Consider the following 12,292-nt stretch of genomic DNA (forward strand, 5'->3'; position numbering starts at 1 on the left):
TGCCTCACCTACAAAAAAAGGCAGTGTGTTCTGTGGTTACTGTCTCAGGTGGGCATTAGCGGAGGCAAGGTGCACTGCAACACGTGGCGAGACGTAGAGTAACTGGAACAGAGGCTGGCGAGTGAATGAGGAAGGCCCCGCCCCCATGCTCTGAGCCCACAGCCACTCTGCTGGATTTGCATAAATACATCGCCTCCTCAATTGTGTAATGAATGTTTTCTTCAGCGCTTCGGTTGTTGAAACACAAAAAAGCGATCATAATATCAGACCCCAACTTATACGCCCGTTCAAAAATGCAACACTTACATTTTTTGCCTCCTCTAATCTTGCATCAATTTCTCAGATGCATTGAATTGTGTGGCAGCAGCGCAGTTACCAATTTCTTTTGCCACTTCAAAGACATTTAATTTAAAATCAGCTTCATATTTTCTTCTGATCGAATGCTCCATTGTAGATAAGGGATGGTCTTACGATAAAAGTGTATGAGGGTGTGAGATACAAAAAACACAAAACAGTGCAAATGTTGCTGCGGAATAGTTCGGGTATTAGCATGTGGTCACGTAGGCATAATAGAGAAAGAGAGAGAGAGAGGTTAGGAGTACGCGCTGATACAGCGCATTGCCTCACCTACAAAAAAAGGCAGTGTGTTCTGTGGTTACTCTCTCAGATGGGCATTAGCATATCATAATCTGTTAGATCAATAGCGAGAGTTTTCCGCTTTCGACTTGGACAACAGACAGTATAAAATACCATAATACCACGTAGCTCTGATCTCTCTCTCAAAAACGTTAAACGTTACTCCTTAACAATCTGTAGATGATAATGTCTGTTGAACACACAGGTATCGCTAGCTAAGCGGAGGCAAGGTGCACTGCAACACTTGGCGAGACGTGGAGTAACTGGAACAGAGGCTGGCGAGTGAATGAGGAAGGCCCCGCCCCCATGCTCTGAGCCCACAGGCACTCTGTTGGATTTGCATAAATACATCGATACCGCAAGTGAACTATGGTACTTAGCGTGACTGTTTGAGACTTACTTTTCTGTTCAGGTACCCATTTCATTTATGTAATCCGCGGATTCTCCGCTATTTTTTGTTCGTTTATTACGATTATAGTTATTTATTGATTCCCTTCTTTAGCTGACTGCCTGCTCATATAAGGTGCTCCGCTTTTTTTTTTTTTTTTGAACAGGTTTGATTCATCCAAGTGATCACTCGGCTCCGTTCATTCACTTCACGTGAGCCGCTCTGTCGCTTCTTATTCTTTCGCTGCCTCCTCAATTGTGTAATGAATGTTTTCTTCAGCACTCTTTCGCGCTCTTCCTTGTTTTCTACGTACTGCCTTCACAGTCAGTTCACGTGATTACGTGGGTGGCATGATAACGTGACACGCAACTCTGTCTCCTACGGCCATCTTGCTGCCTTCCATTACAGTATATGGACACAAAAGAGGTTACAGTTATGACCATTACGCGTAGAATTTCGAAATGAAACCTGCCTAACTTTTGTAAGTAAGCTGTAAGGAATGATCCTGCCAAATTTCAGCCTTCTACCTACACGGGAAGTTGGAGAATTAGTGATGAGTGAGTGAGTGAGTCAGTCAGTCAGTCAGTCAGTGAGGGCTTTGCCTTTTATTAGTATAGATATTGATCCTACCCTTCCTTATTTTTCACTCTCTCTCCCGTCTGTGTCATTTTGTTTGATTTCTTTTCAAATGTAATGGTCTTTTGACCATACTCTACTGAAAGGAATCCAAAAGCAGGAGTTATAACTTGTTACAAAACTGTCTGTATCCCATAATTCCCCTGCTCTCATAGTAAAAAAAAATGTAAACCTTAAATATGCTTGTGTAGAAAAGGTAGGTTATGAATTGGTAATGTGCTTTCTGATTAATTTTGATATTCCAGCATCTGTGTGTGTTTAACAGTGAAAACAGTTACTTAAGCCTGTGACTATTATCAGAGAAAATCACCACCCCATCCAACCCGGTATTCAAGTACATGTATATACTCCTACGTATGGAGATTTTAAATACACCATTTATTGAAATGCCCATCTTTAATTTTCACATTTTCCACTACAGTAATTTCAAGGAATACTCCACACAAAAAGGATATTTTCTTTTATATGTTACCCCACATAGTTTGAAGTAGTGGCTAAGACAAATTTTTACCTTGTGTTTTTGTGGACAAAGTACATAACAAACATTTTAATAGAATAGGACCCAGTAGTGACCAATGCTGGATAACGGCAAACAATATGAAAAATAATTCTCACATACTCATGTTGCTTAATCCACCCCTATGCTCAAAACGTGCAAAATACACGCGCGTTTTGCCAAAATATTCTACTTGCATAAAACTCTTGTGTATAATATAAAGAGGAAAGGAGCATTTCCATAATATAGTACTTTTGAAATGAAGATCTGTGTCTCTTCAATTCAAAAGCACTGTACAGTCGACCCTCGTTTATCGCAGTTAATCAGTTCCAGACTCTACCGTGATAAACGAATTTCCGCGAAGTAGGATTCTTTATTTATAAATCGAATATTTTCACAGTTAGAGCATAGAAAACCTGTTTACGACCTTCTAAAAAATGTTTTTTAACATTATTAGAGACCTCTAGACTTGAAATAACACCCTTGTAGAGACAGGGACTTTTAAACACTGCAAACAAACATTTGTCTCTTTTTCAAAAGTTTAATCTGTGCTCCATGACAAGACAGAGATGACAGTTCTGTCTCACAATTAAAAGAATGCAAACATATCTTAATCTTCAAAGGAGTGCAGTCAGGAGCAGATAATGTCAGAGAGAGAGAGCAGCTGTAAGGAAGAGAGCAATGTGAAGGTAGTCTTTCATCATTTTTTTAGAGGAGCGTCCGTATCCTCAAGGTCAGTGTGCGAACAGCCCCTCTGCTCACACCCTCTCCGTCAGGAGCAGATAATGTCAGAGAGAGAGAGAGAAAAGCAAACAATCAAAAATCAATAGGTGCTATTCGGGCATTTAAGTATGCAAAGCATCAAGCGGGAAGCATATCATATATCATTGAGGAGTTTTATTTAATACATAATACGTGCTCTGATTGGGTAGCTTCTCAGCCATCCGCCAATAGCGTCCCTTGTATGAAATCAACTGGGCAAACCAACTGAGGAAGCATGTACCAGAAATTAAAAGACCCATTGTCTGCAGATATCCGCGAACTAGCGAAAAATCCTTGATATATATTTAGATGTGCTTACATATAAAATCTGCGAGTGAAGCCACGAAAGTCAAAGCGCGATATTGCGAGGGATCACTGTATTATGGGTATGCTACTTTCCTGTTTGTATTGTTTCTGTTGGAGTAGATTCTATTACAATCTTTGCTATGGACTTTCTCCACAAAACATGAGATTTCAAATGTTTTGCTGCCACCACTACAAAGTACATGTGATAAAATTATACATACACTAATATAAAATTGGTACTTATATCAACCTTTTTTATTTAGCTAGTCTCTTGAAAGAGCATCAGTACTTTCCCATTATATTAATATAGACTGTTTTAAATCTATAAATGACATGTCATTGTAGTAATCCTATACTGAAAGTCATGCCTTAACAAGGTAAAATAAGCAGTAAATTCATTGTTCTTTTTCAGAAAATTAAAATTTGCCCAGTGAAGCTAAATTTGGCAGCCCTGTAATGTGTCTTTGAGCTGTTGTTTGGAGCTTGATTTGTTTGACTGTAGCTGTTTGTGTTTCTGTTCTTATCCTATTAGGTTTTTGCATTTCATTTGTTTTATAAAGCACTTACACATACATAGCATGTCTCTTGCTAATATTTGGTTCTGATATTTTTTTCTCCTCAGACTGAATTGTATTTTAAAACTGGGGTGATGAATTAAATTATTGAAGTTTGCTTGCATTCTTCTGTCATTTGATGTAATGTTTCTTCTGGATGCTTCAATTTTGTGTGGTTTATCACCATACAGCTTGAACTATCATACAGAGGTTTTGAATTACAGGTTTTGCATATAACAATTTCTCTGTAAAATACCAGCAGACCAGACGTTTGTTTTTTATTTAACATCCAATTTTGTCCCTGACCTCCAGTGACATACAAATAGTGATTTCAGCATTCAAATACTAGCTTACCAAAAGGTCATGGATATATTCAACTACCAATGCACATCCCTCTTACTGACTTGTCTCGTTTATAATAAGACTGATTTCAAGCCTAGAAAAAGAAGTGTGATGGAAAAGCATTTCTAAATAAAGTATGTATATATAGACTTTGAAATATAAACACTGAAACTGTAGATGTAGACTTTTTCCTTATTTTTATATCACATTTCCCAGATCATAAAATGTTAGGCCCTATTGTGAAATGACTGGCCACTGTTTTAATATATGAGTGTTCTTTTTTTTGTATTTAACATAGGTACACACTGATTTACATATCCATTGACTCTTTTCCCACACTTCACCTCCAAACATGTTTTCATATTTTTGAGTGGGTAGCTTATATTACCATTAATAATATATATTAATAAGGAGGACAATCTTGCAGTACAATTAGAATGCAATTTTTGTTACATTCAGTTATTTCATTTGTAAAACATGCAAAGACTCGCAATGTTTCAATTTAAATATAAGAACCAGCTTAGTGATGTGACACATTCTCAATACCCCTTTTGTCAGAGTAAATCTAACAATTTTCTGCAGTAGTATAAGATTTCAGAACACTTCTTCTTTGATTGTTGTTTTTTTTAACTGCAAAGATTTCCATATTTGTGAAGGGCTGTTGTTTTCAAGTAACACATTTGTTAAGGCTTTGTTTCACATGCTTTTGTTAAGTAATAGTAGCAGTGAGGCATAAGGATGTCATGGAAAAAATATTAATAACTCAAAAAACAGTACATACAGTACCTGTGTGTCTTTTGTTGGTATTATATTACTGTCACTATTCTGAGGAGATGTGTAAGAATTTCATTCTATTGTGTACACATAACAATAAATTTGAACTTTAAGTGCAGACATACTTATCTGATCCTAATATCCTGAGATCAGGCAGTTTCCTCTACTAGGCAAGTAGTATAGTCTGATTCCCTTCGTTTAAAGGAATACTTCACCCAAATCTTTTAAAAATATCCTATGTAGTGTGGAGTGGTAACTGAGAAAAATGTTTAATCTCATATTTTCATGGAGAAATTACATATGAAAGGTTCAAGTTATACAGACCCAGGAATGGCCGAGTTTTTTTGATAAAATACTATGAATAGTTCAGGAAAACTATACACAAATGCCAAACAGGAAACCTGTCTTTCCCACCATGCTGAACGTTTGAATTGTTGATCGCATTCTTGACCAACCCAGTGGGGGGTGGGGGTGGATGTTGGGGAGGTTATTAGGGATGCAGAACTTCAAATAACTTCAAGTAATTTCTCAGTGAAAGTGAGAGATGCATGAAAGTTGTAACACTTTTGGAAGGAGCTTTATGGGTGGAGTCTGTTCAGTTTGTTGCTTCATAAGAAACAGTAGGTGATGTGATGCTGGTGCAAAGACAGGGGCCTATGCATCTTTAACATAATGTCAGTGCATTAACTGGAGGTGGAAGAAAGAGTTGACAAGAGCCCAGAGTTGTCTTGAGTGTAAGTATCAGTCTAAGGTGGAAAAGAAACTAAATCTAACCATTTGACATCTTCACAGATATGTATACTGTGCATAAATCACTCCTTTATTACACCTAAGAATGCCCATTTGAGGGTAAAGTAGTTCAGAGAGCATAACATAGAGTCATTGAGTGGTAATGGGAGGGAAAAGGTGTTAAATTTACGTAGATAGCACAGCACAAATAGGCTACAGAGCCGCCAATCCAGTCCAATAATGGTTTGTTGTAAAAGGGAAATTCTTTGCTTCTCTACCCTTATCTTGACCGAGGCTTTGTTTCATTCATGTTCTGCCAAGAGTTTATGCAGAGTTTTTGCAATAAATCATTAAAACTTTTCCTTTTTCGGTACATATAAATATATACATTCATATACACATCTTGTATAGTAAAAGAAGGCAAGTATAGAAAATGTTATGGTTAAAGTTGGGAAACCATGTTTATTAGATTTACTGTGATGCTGGGTTGTCGGTACCCTAGCATACATTCAAAGATTCCTGTTGCACTTAGTAATGAGGAAAACAATTGATTTTTCCATATGATCAGAATTCACAAGCTGTTAGAATAAAGGTCCTTTTATAGTAGGAAGAAAATAGGTGGGCTAGAGGGCAGAGCTAGGTTGGGGTTATCATTGTATTTTGGGTTGTTGAGTTCTGTACTGTTGAGGGAACAGACAGACCTATTATTCCTGGCTCCTTTGAAATCACTTCCACCTATGTCTCCCTTAGTTTGGTCCCTTCAAGCTTAGTTACAACTAACATATACAAGTGTTTGTTTGTCTGATGTGCAGATCCATACTGCTAAATCTTTCTTCACCATATTATATGCAGAGTTCCCACTTATACAGGAGAAGATCATGGTTATGTGTTTGGCCAAAATTTTCCACTGGGGAATTTATTTCACCCTGGCCAGAGGCGGTTTTCCCTGCTAATTCTTGATAAGATCTACAGTATGTGCATATTTTGTATTTCCTTTCAGGAAATTTTTATCACATTATAATAATTACTGCAATTTTGTTTTGACGTTTTATAATTTGTTAAGCAGATCAGTTCATTTTTTCTGTTTATTACAATTATTTCATTTTTGATTTAACTGTCTCTATAGGCAAAAACATGATTGTTACAACCAATCAGAAAAAGCCACCATACTTTCATAAATTTTTTTTTGTGTGTGGCAAAGGACTTCAAGTAAGAATAGGAATAATCCAATATCATACATACAGTACATTGCTGTATTATCTGAGCTTATGTCTGCACTTATGACACACAAATTAGAGAAGCATTCCAGATTTTTTAACAAGTTTTATCTATCTGTGATATGTTTGTCAGCTGTTAACAGATTACAACCTTCACCTTTTGAAATACTTCTTTTTAATATCTATACAGACGACTAATGTTTAAACTTGTATTGTACAAATACTTGAATTTCTTTGTTTACTGTAAATGATTGCATTTACAAATCTGTCGCCAGTATAGAAAGCATGTCATACCAGACACCTAAGGGTGTCATAGACATGTCTGCGTAGTCTCACATGAGTAAAAGAAACTCATACTGGGCCCAAGAAACCAGCTAGTATTCAGGAATTTTATTCATTACTGAATTAGTAAGACTGAATAATATTAATTGTTCCGCTGTTACAACAAATTAAACAGTGTATGCCACAAATTGATTTGTCTAAAATATAGGATTTATTTCTTTCATTTGCCTTAAATTTTACCTGAAACATAAACTTTACTTTAAACTTTTAATTGTTCAATATTTTGCAGTGCATTTGCATTTGGTGTCTTTGAAATATGCTGTCAAACTGCAAGGTGCTATTTTGGCCTGAAGTCAGAGCAGTTTTGTGCTTTAAGCTGTTGGCAGCGTATTATCTGATGTGTGTTTTTACATTTAAATAGGAAAAATTTGTAACTGGAATATGAAAAGGTAATAGCATGTGCCAGATAATTTTATTTTATTCAATGCTGTTGAATCAACTGGTCAAAATATCAAACTGGACTTATTCTTTGATTCTGTAGCTACAAAAAGATCAATCATACCAAATATTCTTTGATTCTGTAGCTACAAAAAGATCAATCATACCAAATATTTGACCACCGTTATATCTGAATTTTGCTATTTCAATTTAGTTACCTAAGATTTCTCTAATTGAGGTTTCTTTCATGTTTAAAGTGATGAATAAATAAGTAAACAAATAACTTCTTGTGGTAGAATGGAAGCCTATTATTAGCACATTTAATATTTAAACAGTCCCTTATAGGAGAGTGGTATTTTAAGTAGTATAGTGTACTTACTGTGAAAAGTAACCCATGAAATGTTTTTTTTTCCTTTTTAACACATGCATCCATATCAAGGTTTAATCTTTATTTAAACAATATGTATAGATAAATGTGATATTATCATGCCTAGATTGGTAGAGCACTTTGAGGCCTTCAGAAAGAAGTTTATACAATAGATGCCTGTGTGTCTGGGAGGGGTTTTAAAAAAGACCCCCAAACAACTGAAAACCAAAAACTCCACTCTTATGAAAATTTCTCCAATTGTAGATAATCTTCCAAACAACTGCAAACTTGTCTAGGCCAGTGGCTCAGCATGTTTAACCTGACAGCATAATTCAAGGTGCTGAAAGAAGTCTCTAAGAACCCCAGAATTTCATGACAGGGTCTACAGGTAGCTCCTGTGACTGTTGAAGTCAAAGTGCATGAGTCTAACATTAGAGAGAGACTGCATAAATTAGACCTACATGGGAGGTGTGCCAGGAGGAAACCTTTTCTGTATAGAAAGAACATCTGGGAAAAGCTAAAGATTGCCCCTGAACACCTAGGCAAAGACCTGGAGCCTCAATTATAAAATTATGCATTGATTTAAGAGTGAAAATATCCACAAGGCAAAAAACAGGAAAATGTGTATCCAAAAAAAATGCATCAAACGTGTATTTCTACACAACTTACTTTTTGTAAATCACAATCATCAACTTGTAAATATGCATATTTAAACATGTCTCAAATGCCTACCTGAAACATCCCTATACTGAGCATGCTAGTCAGCTTATATTGTACAGTATCTCACAAAAGTGAGTACACCCCTCACATTTTTGTAAATATTTTAATATATCTTTTCATGGGACAACACTGAAGATATGACACTTTGATACAATGTAGTCCGTGTGCAGCTTGTATAACAAATTTATAAATTTGCTGACCCCTCAAAATAACTCCACACACAGCCATTAATGTCTAAACCGCTGGCAACGAAAGTGAGTACACCCCTAAGTGAAAAATGTCCAAATTGTGCCAAAAGTGTCAATATTTTGTGTGGCCACCATTTTTTTCCAGCACTGCCTTAACTCTCTTGAGCATGGAGCTCACTAGAGCTTCACAGGTTGCCACTGGAATCCTCTTCCACTCCTCCATGACGACATCACGGAGCTGGTGGATGTTAGAGACCTTGTGCTCCTCCACCTTCCGTTTGATGATGCTCCACAGATGCTCAATAGGGTTTAGGTCTGGAGACATGCTTGGCCAGTCCAGCACCTTTACCCTCAGTTTCTTTAGCAAGGCAGTGGTTGTCTCGGAGGTGTGTTTAGGGTTGTTATCATGTTAGAATACTGCCCTGCGGCCCAGTTTCCAAAGGGAGGGGATCATGCTCTGCTTCAGTATGTGACAGTACATATTGGCATTCATGGTTCCCTCAATGAACTGTAGCTCCCCAGTGCTGGCAGGACTCATGCAGCCCCAAACCATGACACTCCCACCACCATGCTTGACTGTAGGCAAGACACACTTGTCTTTGTACTCCTCACCTGGTTGCCGCCACACACGCTTGACACCATCTGAACCAAATAAGTTTATCTTGGTCTCATCAGACCACAGGACGTGGTTCTAGTAATCCATGTCCTTAGTCTGCTTGTCTTCAGCAAATTGTTTGCGGGCTTTCTTGTGCATCATCTTTAGCAGAGGCTTCCTTCTGGGATGACAGCCATGCAGACCAATTTGATGCAGTGTGCGGCGTATGGTCTGAGCACTGACAGGCTGACCCCCCACCCCTTCAACCGCTGCAGCAATGCTGGCAGCACTCATACGTCTATTTTCAAAAGAGAACCTCTGGATATGATGCTGAGCACGTGTACTCAACCTCTTTGGTCGACCATGGCGAGACCTGTTCTGAGTGGAACCTGCCCTGTTAAACCGCTGTATGGTCTTGGCCACCGTGCTGCAGCTCAGTTTCAGGGTGTTGGCAATCTTCTTATAGCTTAGGCCATTTTTATGTAGAGCAACAATTCTTTTTTTCAGACTAGGGGGCTTCGCCCCCTGCTCGCTTTGCTTGCCAACCCCCATTTTTGTTTTTCTAGATACACACGTTTAAGAGTTTTGTTTCTTTGAATTGTTGCTATTTCATTAGTTTCACTTTTATTTCTGAACCTCTGTAAAAACAATATTTGGAATCTTCTGAGTCCCAATGTGCTGAATCTATTAAATGAGGTCCGTGAGATGTGTTTAATGACTTTGTACCAATCATTTAGGATTGGCTTCTCTGTTTAGAATTTCAGCACAGATAAAACAATCCACATCATCAGTAGTTAATAATGTTTTTTGCAAAGTAACCAATAAATGCATGTGAGGTAAACTCCGTTTTTGAAATTCTCTTGACTTAAACTTCAAAGCCTTACAATATTTACACACTTCTAACATATCACCTGTGTCCATATATTCGATTTCTATTCGACATTTCGTTATTTCTCCGAGTAATAATTTCTCTTTCTTTGCGCTAATGCAGTGTTTACTTTCTTTGTTTTGACATTGTCGTTGTTTTCTGCTTTCATATTCTGTATCTTGCTCTGCATGTGTTTCATGCCTACGTTTTTTTTGAAGCTTTTGAATTCCAGTTTTCATTATCTCTAACCTGCTCTCCATGTGTTTGGCCCCCTTTTTTAACCTCTGTATGACGTTTAACTTTGTTTTCTACTCAGTCTTTTATTTCTGATCTCGCTTTATCCTGCTTTTGTTTCAATGACACCTGGTCCGTGGTGATTATATTTTCCCTTTTTCGAGTAATAATTTCCATTTGTTTGCGATCTTGTGATCTTTACTGTAGTGTCAATAATGCATCACTGTAATGTGATTCACCTATGCTGTATAGTTTGGACGTGTGAGGATGACGTATGTTTAATACGGAGCGTTCGCCCGTGTCACTCTGAGGCCCCCCACTGTTAATACGGAGCTCCTTCCGTACTATTATGTGGTGCATTGTGGACCACTGCGGGCTCCGTAGTGTTTCCCGTTTCACTTTGTATTTTGGTCAGTCGAGCTGTTTCTTTTTGGAGCCGTGCCTGCCTGGTTTGCGGCATGTCAGACGGTTCGTAGTCTCTCCCATTCGCTCTGGGGCGGGGGTGTGGGGGTGTGGGGTTTGGCTTTGTGTGGCGCCTGCGCACGTTCGTAGTCTCTCCCGTTTCACTCTGGGGAGGGGGGCTTTGTGTGGCGCCTGCGCACTATGTCTCCTGCGTCCACGGGCATGTCCCTGCGTCCATATCCGGTTTACCATTCTCGGTTAGTAATATAGATCCTCAGAGAGTTCTTTGCCATGAGGTGTCATGTTGAACTTTCAGTGACCAGTATGAGAGAGTGTGAGAGCAAGAACACCAAATTTAACACACCTGCTCCCCATACACATGAGACCTTGTAACACTAACAAGTCACATGATACCAGGGAGGGAAAATGGCTAATTGGGCACAATTTGGACATTTTTCACTTAGGGGTGTACTCAACTTTGTTGCCAGAGGTTTAGACATTAATGACTGTGTGTTGAGTTATTTTGAGGGGACAGCAAATTTAAACTGTTATACAAGCTGATACATGGACAACTTTACATTGTATCAAAGTGTCATATCTTCAGTGTTGTCCCATGAAAAGATATAATAAAATATTTACAAAAATGTGAGGGGTGTACTCACTTTTGTGAGATACTGTATGCATTCATGATGCTGCAGAACTTAATAGACTGGTAGAGCAGCTCCCTCCTGACATGTGAAGACCGTGCACCTACATTCAGGAGTATCTGGCAGTGCTCTGCAACCAAGAGTTCAAGACCATGAACAGCATCATAGTGCCTCACCTCTGCACTCTGGGGATCCAGGAAGAGTGCAAGGCACCATCATTTGAGCGGGTAGTCTCTATCGCCTGGTAGATGTAATGATGTGATTGCTGTTATAATGAATAGCGCAGGCCATATGAAACACTGAGGGTTCAGCCAGTTACCTTACCAATGAGCCAGCCACCATGTACAGCACCATCACATCTGTCAAAGCTACTTTGCCTGAAAATAAATGAATCATGAATTTGCTCAGGCAACTGAGACACGATCTTTGCCATCTTAGATGACTTCTGCATTAAATGTAACTAATGCTTGTGTTTAACTAGAGCAGCTTTGTTCTCACTACCTTTCCCTTACTACAATATGAAAAACATAAAGCATAGGCCCTCATAAAAGGGAACTAAAATATAGTCTTTGCATTATGTTCAGTGTTTTTGAAGTGTAATGTTTGTCATGTCAACTCACATTATAGTAATGGCTTAGTGATATGAATTATTAAGCATGGCGAGTCGTCATTTAGTTGGTTTGGCTGCATTTCCCTGCTTGATCAAAGGTG

At 38.3% G+C, this 12,292-nt stretch overlaps 1 protein-coding gene across 1 annotated transcript in view; it reads left to right on the plus strand.

Annotated features, from left to right (window-relative positions):
* Positions 1-12,292, plus strand: part of LOC114648456 (cell cycle control protein 50A-like) — a 57,878-nt gene that overhangs the window by 7,551 nt on the left and 38,035 nt on the right. The window lies entirely within an intron of this gene.

The sequence above is a fragment of the Erpetoichthys calabaricus genome, chromosome 3 (assembly GCF_900747795.2).
Source record: "Erpetoichthys calabaricus chromosome 3, fErpCal1.3, whole genome shotgun sequence".
NCBI classification, from domain to species: domain Eukaryota; kingdom Metazoa; phylum Chordata; class Cladistia; order Polypteriformes; family Polypteridae; genus Erpetoichthys; species Erpetoichthys calabaricus.